The 15,723-nt window shown below is 39.1% G+C and overlaps 1 long non-coding RNA gene across 1 annotated transcript in view; it reads right to left on the reverse strand.

Moving 5' to 3' along the window:
• The window catches only part of LOC140501713 (uncharacterized), a 41,117-nt gene extending 37,450 nt beyond the window's left edge, over nucleotides 1-3,667 (reverse strand). The window contains exon 1 of the long non-coding RNA XR_011966330.1: nucleotides 3,491-3,667. This is a non-coding gene — a long non-coding RNA (uncharacterized lncRNA). The remainder of the gene's footprint in view (nucleotides 1-3,490) is intronic.
• Nucleotides 3,668-15,723: the final 12,056 nt, after the last annotated feature.

A 15,723-nucleotide genomic window follows, 5' to 3' on the forward strand; every position in this document is an offset into this window, starting at 1 on the left:
ACAAAAGGGTTCTTTCCCTCCACCTGCAATCTCCTTAGGATCTATGTCTAGGCCTCTATTTTCCATCCAGAGTTAGCATTCCTAGGAAGACATTCTAAAGTAACCTAGAAAGGGGAAGGAGGTAAGAAAGATCCAAATGAAAGTATTATTTCTTGGAAAACAACATTACTATTTAAGGTTATTGGAATTAAAGAAGGGGATAATGAAAGCTTGAGGTAGGAGAACAGAGAGGATTAGCCCCCACACTCTTGACTGAGTTGGGAAAGGGATTATAGTTAAAACAAATGAGAGAGAGAGAGAGAGAGAGAGAGAGAGAGAGAGAGAGAGAGAGAGAGAGAGAGAGAGAGAGAGAGAGAGAGAGAGAGAGGAGAGAGAGAGAGAGAGAGAGAGAGGAGAGAGAGAGAGATTAACAGTAGAACTCAAGAAATTTGGGATTAAGCAGAGTGATGAGCAAAAAAGTTTCAGTTTCAGGTTAGTAAATCAAAATAAACCAAACAGATAAAGTGATAAACTCTGCTATATAATAAACCAAACATATAAAGCTATGACCCACCTTCAAAGTCTGGTACTTCTCTCCTGTGCTGTTGTTCTCTGAAAACTTTGCCATATTGCATTTCCTACCTAGTCTAACGCTTCGAGAGAATGTAATTGCTATTTATGAGTTAGTCTAGAGTTGAATCCAATTCCAAGCTGAATCCAAATTTCACAGAACAAATCCCCTTAATAAAAGGATTTGTTCTGTAAAAGTTGGATTCAGTCAAAAGGCCACAACAAGGATTTAGAAGGCCACATGTGCCCCCAAGGCCATAGGTTCTCCGCCCCTGGTCTAGACTAATACACTCTGGGGCCAGTCAGCAAATTCTCAGCTCCATTTCTAATTACCCTTACAGCTCTACCTTGACTGGTAGAAGTATATATATATATATATATATATAGCTTTAAAATTTTTAGTTCTCCAGTTTAATTATGGTGATTAGCTGCTGTATCAAGGTGCCACATGGGAGCTACCTTTATCCTACCATGATCAATACCTCCTGCTGAGTCTTTCTGAGGTTGGGAATAAACACATGTCCCCCTTTTCATTTTCCCTTTCAATTCCTATCACTTCTGAGGCAAATCATTGGACATGCAACTTGTTTTTGAAGATTCCATAAGATTTAAGAAGGTACTAAAACACTTCAGGAGATACAGTAGGCTCTTATCCCCTCTGTATTTAAATAATGACCATGTTACTCTCCTGCTCAAGAACCTTTAGTGGCTCCCTATTACCAGTAGAAGAAATGCAAGCACTTCAGTTTGGAAGTTAATGTTTCTTTAAAAAAGGCATAGACAATCAAGATGTGTTTTTTAAGAAAGATTTCACAGAGGAGGTGGGGATCTAACTCACTGAATTTTAGCAGGTGGAGAAAAATGAAGAACGTGGAAAGCATTACAGAGAGACAGAGGTATATTTTCCTGACAAGAGTGGGGAAAGGGCCGAGTAGGGAAGGAGTGGGAGACAAAGTTTGAAAGGGCAAAATCTTGGAGGTTGTCGTAAGTGATAGACTGAGGAATTTGGACTTTATCCAGTTGGCGACAGGGAATCACTGAAAATTTCTTGAGTAGGAGTAGTGTGACGAGATGAAAGTGCTGGAAAGAGGATTCATCTGGCTGCCCTATACAGGATGGAACCTGAGAAGCTATGGCCCAGAGATGGAGGAGGTTCTTGTATTCTTGGTCTGAGGGAAGGAGGGCTGGAAAGGAGGTGGGGACAGAGGGGAGAGAAAGAAAGGGGGCTTTCTTCTTCAACACAACCTTTGCCAGAGAAGTCCTCAAAGAATCAAGAACAGTCATCAAAGCAAGAGGTAATTGCATGCAGATGTTCATATACCTCAACATCAAGGTTGGAAAGGGCAGAATAGGAGAGTAGCTGTCTAGGGCAGTTACATTGTTTTGACTAAATACTTTGACATCTGACTTCAGTTTCCTTTGCGCACATGATGGATAATTGTTTATTATCAAAGGTCTTTCCCTTAAAAAAAGAAAAGTTGTGGCTCAATCTTCCCCTCCCCCACTTGTCCTTGCTTGTTTCCCATCAGGATGCCCCCTCCTGTTCTCTTCCTATTTCCTCTCTCTTCTCATCAGTCAACCAAGAAACATTGCCTGCCTCTGGGCGCCTCCCTCCCTTTCTCTGAGATAACTTCTAAGCAGTCTTGCAAGAGCTCTGATCTGGGGCCCCATTCTGAGGAAGCAGTATAGGGCAAAATACAAGCCTATTCCCCTCTCTTGTGCCACTCAATTTCCTGTTTGCCCTGTTGACTTACCACTTGAGACCATGGGGGAGCATGGAAAATTTGTGTGTGTGTACGTGTGTGTGTGTGTGTGTGTGTGTACAAGAATGGAAAGGCACTGAGCTCCTATGGGACATTCTCCTTGTTTGCATTCATGGTATTCATGCAACAGAACCCAGCAGTACTATCTGGTGGAAAGCATGATTTTTGAAAATTTCAAAAGTCGATCTTGAATTTATTTTGTGGGATCAAAAGTACTATGTAATTTTTATCTGGTCTATTAATTTCAGTGGGATAGAAGAGTGAGGTAATGGGGCAAGATTTCAATTCCTGGATGGGTCAGGCAGTAGCTGACAGACAAAAACTCACAAGCCAAGTATAATTTTGCAAGTATGATTACTAATGCACTTTACCTCTTGAAAGTTTTAAATCTGCATTTTGAAAAAGAGTTTTTGAAAAAGGCTATGAATCCATAATCAAGATCAATTAACAAATTGATTATTGAAGATGGGAGTGGGGGAGGAAAAACAGAAGAGGGGGTGGAAGATTATGGATGGTTTTAGTGTAACCATTAGCCTCTAGTGGAAGAAAACAGACAAAACAAAACTTCAAAGTATACATCTTTCTAATGGCAGGAAAATAGCATAGATGAAACCGAGTCACTCCAAGAGTGATGTAACCAATTTTTTAGTTTGAAATTCAAAATAGGCAACTTTGATTGATCAGTCCAAACAGTGTAATATCAAAGGGGAATAAGCATTTATTAAGCACCTACTCTGTGCCAGGCACCAGATAAAAAGTGACTTGCCCAGAGGTCCACAGTTAGTGTCTAAGGTCAAATTTGAACTCAGATCTTCCTGACTCCTGGCCCAGCACTCTAACTATTGACATGTTTAGTGAGCTCCTGCAACTGACACTAATTCTTATGAAAAAAAGTTTTTTTCTTATGTGACTACTCAGGAAGTTATGTTAGAGTTGATAAAAATAGATGTTAAGTAAGAGAATCTGAGTTTGAATTCTACTTCTGGCACAGTATGACCTAGAGAAAGTCATTTTACCTCTGCAGACCTCGGTTTCCTCATCTATAAATGGGGAGCAGCAGGGTGGGCTAAATTATCTATCCTAAGATCTCTAAGGACTGATTCTGAATCCTATTGAAAATTAAGGTTGAAAATATAGTAATATACCATGACTCAAGTGATATATTAGCAAATTCTAACTATTTCTGGGGTGGAAGAAAGCATTTTCCCTCCTCAGCAAGATGCTGTTATCTCTTGGACTGCAGCTGAGTCCTGATGGAAAAGGGGTGAGAGTCTTCACACTTTTATTTATAGAGTGCTAGCTGCCAAACACAGAGGAATTTCCTGAACTCAGGAGTCTAGGAGGACTTGGGTGTAAGTCTTTTCAGGTCTGGGCAAAATCAAGTTGGAACCAAGTATCTTTGACTTGTGGACAATCTGACACAATAGGACAAGTTGCTGTGGCAACGGATTATGTCATCCAAAGTTTAGAAGAACATTTGAAGTTGTCAGAGGAAATGAGTAATCCTTACCTGGGGAAGGAAGGCAGGTAGCTGACACCTCTTACCAGAAAGTGACAGTGGGAACTGAATAGCTAATTAACTTATGCCTTTTCTGTTCAGAAAGCATGCCTGTGCGGGGTTTTTGTTTTTGTTTTTGTTTTGTTTTTTGAGTTGTTGGCTACCTCCAGCTGAACCCCTCCCCCCCCTCCCCCGCCCCAGGATAAGTAAAAACTTCACCTCTCTTGGTTATCTGCTTTAATACACAAATCGCACTCAAAACTTGGCAGATCTCCCTTTAAAAAAAAAATAAAAGAAATTGGCATCTCTACATTTTTTAAGTGTCTGATGAATCACCTTTTGAAAGGGAGTTTGATCACGAATACAATATGCTACAATTTTGTATGTGTCAGATATTATTTTGAAAGAAGTAGAAATGACTGTGCAAACATTTTTTCCTATTGAGAGTACAGAGAGAGCTATTAGAATATTTTTATAAAACTTTAATCAATTCTTTTTAATTAGAAAATTATTTAAGAGAAATTTGATTGGGACGATGGTGATGCTACGAATGCTATTTTGATGGACTTAGAGGAGATGAAATTAAGTTCCAACTCCAACTCATCTCATGCTTATGTACTGATAACATTTCAGAATTTTGAGTCAATAAAAATGAAAGAAAAAAACTTGCATAAGGTGAGGGGGGGGGGGGGACAGTCACTTTATGAGTTTCCCCTCTAATCAACTTGAGATCACAGGGGGCTGTAATTTGTGAGAAGAGATACCTCCTACACAGGTAGGACATGTGCTCTGGTACCTTGCTGAGAGGACTCAGGGAATCCCTCTGGCTCTTAGGGACTGGGGCTGCCTCATGATAATTGGTGGATGTTGGAGGATAGTTTCTTTTTGGAGGAGCTGATTTTTTGTAGTGTATAAGAGCATGTTGCAAGACCCTTAAATTCCTTTCCCCCCTCTTTTCTTTGCAGATCAAAGTTCATTAAGGCAAAAGAGGAAATTTCTCCTCCCTACTTCATCCCCCCCTCCTCATCCCACCCTCTTAAAATATAGCAGCCTGCAGGAGGAGCACATGGTCAATGACCTGTTATGCTTCCCAGACAAACCTGAGAGGGGAATTTCAGAGTTGCCAATTCCTAGATTTTTTTTCTGAGTACAAGCCAAATAGTAGAAAGCCTGAGAACAGATATTTTCATCCATAAATGTTATCTGGGAAGTAAGGCTATCTTCCAAAATTCCAGAAGTCAGAATCTCCAGAGGGAGATTTCTTTAACAAATAGCATAATTCTTAGAGGAAAAAAGAATCCTCTATAGAGGACCGGCTTGCATGTGAAATCAGTCAGTCAATCAACAAGCATTTATTACATGGATGCTATATTCAAGGTGATTGCTAAAAGCTAAGGCTCTAAAGAAAGGCAAAAACAGATCCTCCCCTCAAAGAACTAAAAAGCTATGTCCTTAAGGGGCCAATGGATCTGGAACTTTCCAGCGTTCTGTGAAATTACTCAAATGGTACATGTGTGAGGTGAGTCTTTGTTTAACAGTCCTACACGGTATCCTTACCTCTTTGGAGTGGCCAGTGATTCCAAAGAACTGTTTGAATCTTTGGTGTTTTCTGTATTTGTTCATGACAGCTGTGAGCACTTTGTATCACACTCATTTTTGGGGTGGGTGGGGGAGCAGGGGAGAAAAGAAGAAGTCTGTCCCATATCTTCTACCCACACTGTATGATGAGTGCCTTGATGAGACTGAGGGAGTCTGTTACTGACTTGCATTTGGGGAGACCTAGAACCAAGTCACACCTAAATTGAATTCAGGAAATCTCAGATTTCCCTAGATTTCAAGGGAAAGGGCAGAAGCAAAAATAAAAAAGCAAGGCTGATTCTCTTGAGGATGAGACCTGTAGACTTGAATCTGGGTCTGGAATCCAGAGTCCTGGAGGATTCTTTAAGCCAAAGGTCACCCATATGTTCATGATTAAGGGTTTTTATTTATATGAAAATCTTCCTTAATGTCTTAATGCAAAACTAACAATTAATTATTGCTTGGCTCTGGATACCCTCTTTTGTCCTACTTGGGTCTTAAAAAAAAAGATAGGCAGTGTGTCATAATGGATAAGGTGCTAGACTTGAGTCAGGAACAGCTGGCTGGAATTAAATCCTGTTCTTACTAGCTGTAAGGGGAGCTTGCTCTCAAACAATTCCCTCATGGACCTGCCACCTGTTTTAAATTTTCACCATTAAATTTCCTGCTTAAATTTAAGTCTCTGGAAGGCCCATTTTGAAATGCACATGGAGTATGGCAGCAATAGACAAGAGTCGGACATGGAACCTGGGCTCACACTGTGACTTTATCACTGACTGGTTTTGTGAACTCAGGAAAGTCACATTAATTTTCTGAGCCTCAGTAGCTTCTTTAAAAAACAGGGGGATAATGCTTGATGAGCTTGGTGGTCCAGTGGACAGAGTTATAAGCCTGGAGTCTAGAAGATGAGTTCAGCCTCAGATACTTACTAGCTGTGTGACCCTGAGGAAGTCACTTACCCTCAGTTTGCCTTAGTTTACTCAACTGGTAAAGTGGGGATATAACTCCTACCTCCCAGGGTTGTTGTGAGGATAAAATGCAATAGTAATTGTAAAGTGCTCAGCACAGTGCCTAATGTAGAGTAAGTGCTATATAAATGTTAGCCATTGCTGTTGGTAAAGTTGTTGTGAAAATTAAATGGGATAATATTTGTATGTGCCTGGTACCTAAGAAGTGTTTAAAAATGCTTATTCCCTCCCTTTGGCAGGCTTGAAGATATGTTTTGAGGATCCAATATGATTATTTGTACATAATGTGCTTTAGAGTTGTATAGCCATTCTGTAAAAGAGCGTTTTTGTGCGTGCGTGTGTGTGTGTGTGTGTGTGTGTGTGTGTGTGTTTTGTTTACAGGGCCTGGGGAGATGGTTTGCTCCTGTGATTTCATGCATGAGGGGAATTCTTGAAGTGGAAACCTCTGTCTATGAATGAGGATCAGCAGCTTGAACTTGCTTGTAACTCATATTCTTAGAAAGTTGTTTGAGGAAGTGAGAGATTAAGTGTCTTGCCTGGGGTCACATAGGTAACCTGTAGAAGGCTTGGGCTAGCCCTCCAGCCATTCTTTGCCTCCTGTTACCACCCTATAAGATGAGTGACCTTGAAAGAATAGGAGCACAGATGAGGTTTTGTCGTTGTGGTTTTTTTAACAATTGGGAAAACTTTTTTTTTTTTTACAGTTGAGAAAATTTTTTAAAGTTGAGAAAACTTAAAAACAATTTATTGGATTGTATATAGTGCAAGGAAGGTCATCTTGGGGAGAGGTATTGCAACATACAGCAGGAGGAGAGGGGCCAGGAGGTAGAAAAACATCCTAACTTGGGGGGATGCTAGCCAACAGGTTGAAGAAGATATTCTTGGGGCCTGCTTGATAATTTTATTTAGAACTCTAGCTGCTGGCTATTAAGGCACTACTCAACTGATGAACATTAAACACATCTGAATAGCCCTCATTGTTGGTTATATATTTTGTAATAACTATATTTCCATTCTGGGAAGGAAAGTGAAATCTCATTTACAATTTAAATAAATTAATTAAATTCCCACTTGTCCCAGTTTCTTGGGTCATGATGGTTTGGCATGTCTGGAGCTGTGTAGTTCATTCCGTTATTGTCAGTTTTGCCCTGAGGAATGAAAATTAACATTTGTTGAAAAACACCCTTCAAGAAATTGATTGCTGATTTTTAGTTAAAAAAAAATGGAGAGGAGGGAAAAAAGATAATTTTACTGCTTTTTGTATTTCTGGAAATTACTAGAATGGGCAGTACTAAACCTTCTGAAGGGTCCAGAGGAGGAGCTGGAAAAACAACAGGCTTTCAACTTGTTCTGTGAATTTTTTGATTTGCCAGGGATCTCAGAATCTGCAACAGTCTAATGTATACCTGACCAACAGAACAGTATCACCAACACATAGCAGTACAAACTTAGAGTAACACCTTCATGGAGTCCTCATGTGGTGCCCTTTGGGCAACTCTTTGCTTTAGTGCCCTTGTAAAATCCTGAAATTATTTTCCTTCGATGTGTCATTTGTTCTTGGTTCGTTTCAAAGCACCAAATGCCATCATGATCATCAGCCTTGCTGCTCCGAGGACGCTGCTATTGATTAGAATTGGAACTCTAATTTTTCAGACTTTTCAAAATTCACAAGGTCATCACTTGGTCAATGAGAAGAGACAACAGAGTCATCTTGTAATTCTCCTGCCCACTCCCATCCCCTTCAAAAGCAGGCAGCTAGGTGGCATAATGGCAAGGCTACTGGGCTAAGAGTTGGAAAGATCTGAGTTCAAATCCCTCCTCAGACAATTACTAGCTGTGTGACCTCTAGCAAGTCATTTTAACCCTGTTTGCTTCAGTTTCTTTAACAGCATAATGGAAATAATAATAGCAACTACCTCCCAGTTTTGTTGTGAGGATCATGTGAGATAACATTTGTAAAACACAAAGTAGGCACTTTATAAATTCTTCCTGAAGAAGTCAGTTGCAATAGATAAAACACACCATTCCATTCTGATTTTTTATGTTTTTTAAAAAATGTTTGGATTATCAATCCATTCAAAATTTATTATTGTCCAGGTCTGAGCTGTAGATGGAATGAGATTTATTTGTTTCCCACACAACTGTCTAGTTTTTCAGAGAGGTTTTACTGAATTATGAATTCCTTCCTTAGTGTTTCGTAGGTTTAGTTTTTATCACAAACTGATCTGTCATATTTTTGGCTCTTGTTCTGAATTATTTAATATGCTTCTACTTTTTAACAAAAAATCTAGGCCATGATAGTTTATTTAAGTGGCACAGATGGGTTAAGAGACTTGACAAAGATGATAGGATTTGGATAACAATAGCACATATGTAGTGCTTTGAGGTTTGCTAAGCACTTTATACTAACTCTTAGTTGTTCCTCATAAAACCTGGGAGGTAACTGTTATCCTTATTTCCATGCTGTAGGTGAGACAACAGACTAGGAGAATTTGAGTGACTTGCCTGTAGTCACACAACTGAGGAAAAATCAGTCACTGTCTTTAGCACCCCATCTCCCTACCTAATTCTGCTTGGCAAGAGTCAAAGAGTCAAGGGTAATAAGCAATCTTTGAAGCTTTAAGAGATTTGGGTTGTCCGAGTTGTACTTAAACACTGTCTGTCTTGGCAGAATCCAGAGAATCTGAGGAAGCAATATCATCAGTAGGAGCCGCCATCCACTTATGCTCCAACTTTCAGAGCAGAATTATGTGAACTCGTTCAAATTGTGGTATATTCATCTTCTTTTGATTTCCTTCAGGCAGGTATTTAAAAAGCTCTCTCTCTTCCTTCCTCAAGTGTCATTGTTAGAAAAGATGAAGAAGCAACGACAAATGAGGACCTCCTTTATTTTCCAGATTGACGGGAATTCATTATGACAAAGTGTTGATGGCTTTTATGGGGTCAGCCTGGAGGCTCATGCTGGGAAACCAAATGACAAGACTTTACAAGTCTCTTCCTTTTTCAAAAAGTAGAAATTCGAGTTTGCTGCTTTGACAGCAAGATTTAAAAACAAAAGGAAATATGTAGCTGGGAGGTTTCAGGCCAGGGCCCAGGCACAGTCATCTTATGCCTTTTCTTACCAACATGTACTTTTAGAGAGGAAGGAATTAAGTGTGACGCTGAAACCCTGTGATTTTATATCTCCTCTCCTTCCCAGTCCAGGTTCCAACCCATTCTTAGAATCTACTGTCAAAGGAACCGCTGCTGAGTCTTACCAAGAGGAGTACAAAAAGGAGAATGAACTGCACCTCATCCATGATGGAGAGGAGCAGATCATGTGAGCTTTCAGTCAGTCCTGCACTGTCCCTAAACCCTGGTACTCTGTTAGACTAAGTGGGGGTTAACATGTAGTCTGTTAATAATACCTTGCAGGAGACAATGCTACACAGAAAGCCAACTTTGGTGGCACAAAGTTCTTCTGACATTTACCTTGTGATCCTGGAAAGTCTTTGAATCTCGCACTACTCTAGCCAACTTTCTAAGACAACAAATTGTAGAGTAGGTGCTGACCTCCTGTGAAAAAAGGAGTTCCTCGCCTGGAGCTCTCTGTATTGGTGAATAACATGTCCAGTCTGAAAAAGAATACATATACACGTAAAGTATCATTTCATATATAACATTCATATGTGATATACCGTATGATTTCATAGAGTATATATTGTACATAATATATTCTGATGTTTTACATATGATTATTTCAATATGGTTGATTGGTTTCTACTAAAAGAATGAATCTCAACGAAAATAAAAGAAAGTACGGATCAGGATTCCTTAACTTTTTGTGTGTTCTGGTCCCTTTTGGTAGTCGGTTAAAGCCTCTGGATACCTATTAGAATAATGTTTTTAACTTCATAAAATAAAATACGTGGCGTTACAAAGGAAACCAACTGCATTAAAACACAATTCTCTATGTGTGCGTATGGACATATATACATAAATATACATATAATACACATATGTATGTATACATATATGTATGTGTGTATATATGTATATATATATGTTCACAGGCCTCAAGTGAGCAAGTTAAACTCTCTTGAGCCTCAATTTCCTCATCTATAAAATGAGGAAAATTATCTTTACATTACCTAACTCAATTACAGTCACTGTCTAAAGGAAACTTTTAGTCTGAGTGAGGATGGAGAGAGTGCCAGTACTAAAAATATGATTAAAATAAGTAGGCAGTAAATAATTGTATATATGTATGTATATACACATTATACATACATACATATATATGAAAACTTACATTTAAATTGTGCTTTGAGACTTTGCTCACAGAGAAAATACTGTACAACCTCAAAGCATAATAAAATTGTAAATTTTCATATATATGTATATACATATATGAAACAAATACAATTACCCTAAGTGTTAGGCAGTATACATATCATGAGTGCTGGAGAAGGGATCTGAATGCAGACCTGTCTTGATTCCAAGTCCAGCTATACCATAATTCATGGTATTCTTGAAATGAACATAAAACTCCAACTTACTTTCAAAACCAGTCCAATCTCCCAAGGTTCTCTGGGTCAGATATAACATTAAACTTGGTCAGATCCCCTTAAAGGTTATTTATGACTGGGACCTCCTTAAATAAATCTGCCTTTGATTGATCATTCATCAGTCTGTTTCTAGAGAAGGAAGGCAGTTGCACCTAGAGCCAGAACCAGGCATTTGGAAAATAAATGCCTGACCTTGAGACATGTCCGTTTACTGTTTATGCAAGTTTTTATTGGTTTTACTATAACACATTTAACTTAACTTTTCACTAAATTAATGGAACCTAGAAAGTGATATTATTAAAAATATACACATTTCTAGAAAGTAATATTAAAAGTTTCTCTGGGAACCCTGTTTGAGTTGTGACCTAAGCAGTTGTCTACCTTCTTTGTGTTCGTTCTTTGTTGCCAAAGAAGTCCATACCATCAGAGAAATGATGACATGACTTGCAATTGACTTTGTTTTGAGTGAGGGAGGGCTGTGCAGGTCACCAGCCTCACTTCTCCTCCAGAGCCATCTGAATCCAGTGATCAGATATTCATCAGGATGAATGTAGATGACTCAGGATGCAGTGGGAGACCTTGGACCCTTTAGGCCAAGGTCTTTGCTGTTACTCACATAGGGTGAGGCATTGTTTAAGACGTAGCCAGGGCATGGCCCCTTTAATGAGGCAAAGAAAAAGAAAGACTTTAGACTGGGAGGGAAATAGCAACAGCTGCTATTGATAATCACAGCAAGGGAAGGGAAGGAATAGGAAGGGAAGGGAAGAGAAGGGGAGGGGAGGGGAGGGAAACTAGCCAGTAAAACCTAAGTCAACTGGGCATCTTTTGGCCATCCAAATTTACCTTCCTTTGGAGAGAAGGAAGGGGAGGGATAGGCAGACAGGAGAGGAGGAGCTGAGTCACCAGTCCCCATTCAGGCAACTGCATCTATTCACAAGTTGTTGTGTTTGTCCTTTATTGCTGAAGAAGACCATGCCATCAGAGAAATAAGTGATTTTCTCCAGGGAATTCTGACTGAAGTAGACCTGCATCTGATACCTTAGCTAAGATTGCCTTTCTGAGGCAAAAGTGCCAAGCCTTTCCTGCTCCTGCACTACTGATCTGCCCTTCCCTGAAGATTTGTTGGTGCTGATGTTTTCCACCTCTCAGAAGTTCAAAAGTCCTTTACAAACTGTTGCTCTATACAACTTGGAAGATAAATGGGGTTCACCTGCTAACGAAGTTAGGACTGTAACTATTTTTTTCCTTGTTTTCTCCTGCTTGTGAGTTTGGGGGATATTGCAGAAACTTAAACAATTTCTTTAGTGCAAGTGAAGCCTACTAGCTGTGAAAAGTCTAAAGAACACACCCCCTTTCTACACTGGGTTAGTATTCAGGCATTTTGTAGCCATACTGAAAAATCTGTGCTAGACAAATAATATAAGAAAACCTCGGAAAAGCTGAAACGCTTCCCCCGCTGGTTGATAGTCTATTTATTTCCTAGCCGTACACACACACACACACACACACACACACACACACACACACACACACACACACACACACACGCACACTTATTTAGTAAATGCTCATATGTTTATATATCAACTTCATACACACCCATCCCCCAGTGAACGAAAGATGCCTTTAGACAGCATTTTTATATTTTTATATTTGTTTCCCCAGTCCTGGCACAGTATCTGTCATATAGTAGGCACTTAATAAATGCTTGTAAATTGCTCTTTTTTTTTCAATATTGTCTTTTCATTATGATTGATTTTTAGTGGAAGAAAGATTCTCAACAATAAAAATAAAAAAACTAAAGGTCAGGGGGTCATTAACTTTTTTTGAGGTATGTCTTGGACCCCTTTGGCAATCTGGGGAAGCCTATGGACCCCTTCTCATATTTTTAAGTGCATAAAATAAAATATGTGGTGTTTCAAAGGAAACCATTTTCACCAAAATACAATTATCCAAATATATGTATTTGATGGTTCAGAGGTTAAGAAACGGGTTGTTGAAGTTCATTATAAGGGACCTTGATATATAATTAATTTCTTTGACTTAAGTAGAAACAAGTGGAAACTGAGTATCGATAAATTATTGGACAATGATTTCAACTATCTGAAGGGTAGTGTGGCAGCAGGGAGGGAGGTGGATAGTGTATAGAAGAAAGGGATAGGACAACATCAAATGCAATAGCAATTCAGTAAGGTTTCTTTCATCAACTGTGTGTAAGTCACTGATACAGGCTATTGAGATGCACAAACAAAACTGAAAGTATCCCTGCCCTTAGGGAGTTCCTATTCTAGCATTCTAATATTTAATGACATAAATATGGCCAGACTGTACTAGGTTAGGCTCATGGTCTCTGCTGTCCATGGTCTTTAATGAAGATATGCTGTGGGAAGACCATAGGTGTCCCTCAAGGTTAAATCATTCCTAGAAACATTCTAGTTTAGCTTAACGGCTCATCATGAATCTGTCACCCCTGAAATGATCAAAACTGTTGTTTGATCACTTTATGTTTTCAACATAGGCCACTTTTTGAGGTGATAAGGTCCAGAAGTCTTCTCTCTAGTTGGAGGAATAGCAGTGCCTCCCCAATATTAGGTTTTAAGGAGCTCATAGAATGTTAGAGCTGGAAAAAATCTTAGAGGTCATCTTATCCAACACTCTCATTTTACAGAGGAAAAACTTAAGCCCAGAGAATTGAGGTCATTTGCTCAAGGTCAAAAAACTGATCAGTTGAGGCTGGAATCCAACTCGTTAGGATCTCAGGGAAGTACTCATCCAATGTTCTACTGTCAAGTAGAGTGAAAAAGTTCATATGCATCCTACTGATGACCCTTATGATTTTATAGACTTTGATTAAATTGTTCTTGAGTCTAAATGTGGTTTTAGTGGAGTCACTGGACTTGAGTTCAAATCTTAGCTTTTCTACTTATTACCTGTGAAATCTTGGGCAAATTATCTTTACTCTTTCAGTCTAAGTTACATCCCATTCTGTAAAATGAGAGAGTTGGACTAGATTATTTCGAAGGTCCCTTCCAGATGTAAATCCTATGAGCTTATGATCTTCTCTCCAGGTTGTTTCATTATTGATAATATTAACAGAATTTATACAGTACTTTAAGGTTTGTAAAAGACTTCACAAATATTATATTATTTTATACAACATAATTTTTCAGTAATTCTAGAAGGCAGATGCTATTACTATCCCTATTTTACAGATCAGGAAACTAAGGCAAACAAAGGTTAAACAATTTGCTTAGGGTCATATAGCTAAGAAGCATCTTGAAGCAAGTTCAAATTCAGGTCTTCCAGACTGGAGTCAGTCTAGTACTCTTATCTGCTCTGCCATCTAACTACTACTGTATATTACATGGACCACACAGAGGTCCTTTTGACTTGCATTTTCATTTGAGTTTGTATCTATCAGTTATTCCTGGGGAGTGAGGAATGGGATATTAAGAGGGGTGTGGTGGTGAATATTTAACAACTGCCTCTGTAGGGGAAAAAACCCTATATTCAGGACACATTTTTAAAATTTAATCTGCATTAGTAACATTTTCTTTATCACTTTATTTAATCTAGACAATCAGCAAAATGGTAAATTGAGTCATAATTTGTAGCCACTTCCTTATTTCCAAGACATAAATGCTTATAGTAAAAATTTAGAATTGACTCTCCTCAACCTACTCAGGCTGGCTCCAGCACATGCTTGACTGCTCATCAGAGAAGTCACTGAGTACATGTTCCTTCATAGAACTGAGAGAAATGAGAACTCTTTATACCTGAGGAGTGGTTAAATGATCCTTTATTCAGTCTTGCTAAAGGATTAAGAGACATTCTTTCTCTAGGTGTGGAGTGTGATAGGTTTTTCACTGCAAGTTTATTTCACTGGGGCAAGAGGAGGAAAGATGGAAAAATAATAAGATCCAGGGGAAGAAACATGCATTTGTGATTGTTTTGTGACTGAAAGTTACTTGATTTAGACTAAACCTCATTAGAAAAGAGAAATTAAAAAAACAAACAAACAGTAGTTGGGCAGATGTTCATTTTGGAATTTAGAGAATATTAAATATTTTAAAATATTATTTTCTGATTTTGGAGATGAATTTTCCTGTGATTCTTACCCTGTGTGTGTAATTTTTCATTGTAGGGGTGGTGTTGGTGTTTATCCTTCTGTTTTGAAGAGTGCCAAAGACATCATGGGGTGATGTCTTGAGTTGGTCATGAATTGGACTTCATTGAGACAGAGCTGCACAAAGTCATCAGCCTCACTCTCTTTTCATCAAAGTCCAGCAGCATGACAAAAGTCAAGATGACCGGTGAGGACCTAGGATGCAGTAGACGACCTTGGTATCTTTGACATCTGACAAAGCTCTAAGTGCTCCTTAGTGATTGCTTCAGCTTCCTTCATGGCCATTGGAACAAATCATTCTTATCTGCCCATTCCACTAAGGGAAAACTTCACATACTTGGAGCAGGCATCTCCCTAATTCACCAAGAGGTTTGAGGCCAGTCAGTAACCCTCAATCCATCTGCTGAGACAGTTTTCCTGGGGTGTGGCCACTGTGCATGCTACAGCTTCCTGGAATCTCAGGTGGGAGTTGGGTGATGAATGGACACCAAAGGTGGATAAGTAGCCCTGAAAAGGACTTGGCAAACCTTCACACCAGAGGTGCTGGTCCTCTCTGAACTTCTCACAAACAACATAAGGGAGAAGAGGTAGAGAGGGAGTGTTGCATGACCAGCTTGTGGTCCATCACTCTTACTTTGCTTCAAGTTAAATTGATTCTTGAGGAATGGATGAATGAATAGATGAATGCAACATT

Source organism: Notamacropus eugenii, chromosome 4 (genome assembly GCF_028372415.1).
Source record: "Notamacropus eugenii isolate mMacEug1 chromosome 4, mMacEug1.pri_v2, whole genome shotgun sequence".
Lineage (NCBI taxonomy): Eukaryota > Metazoa > Chordata > Mammalia > Diprotodontia > Macropodidae > Notamacropus > Notamacropus eugenii.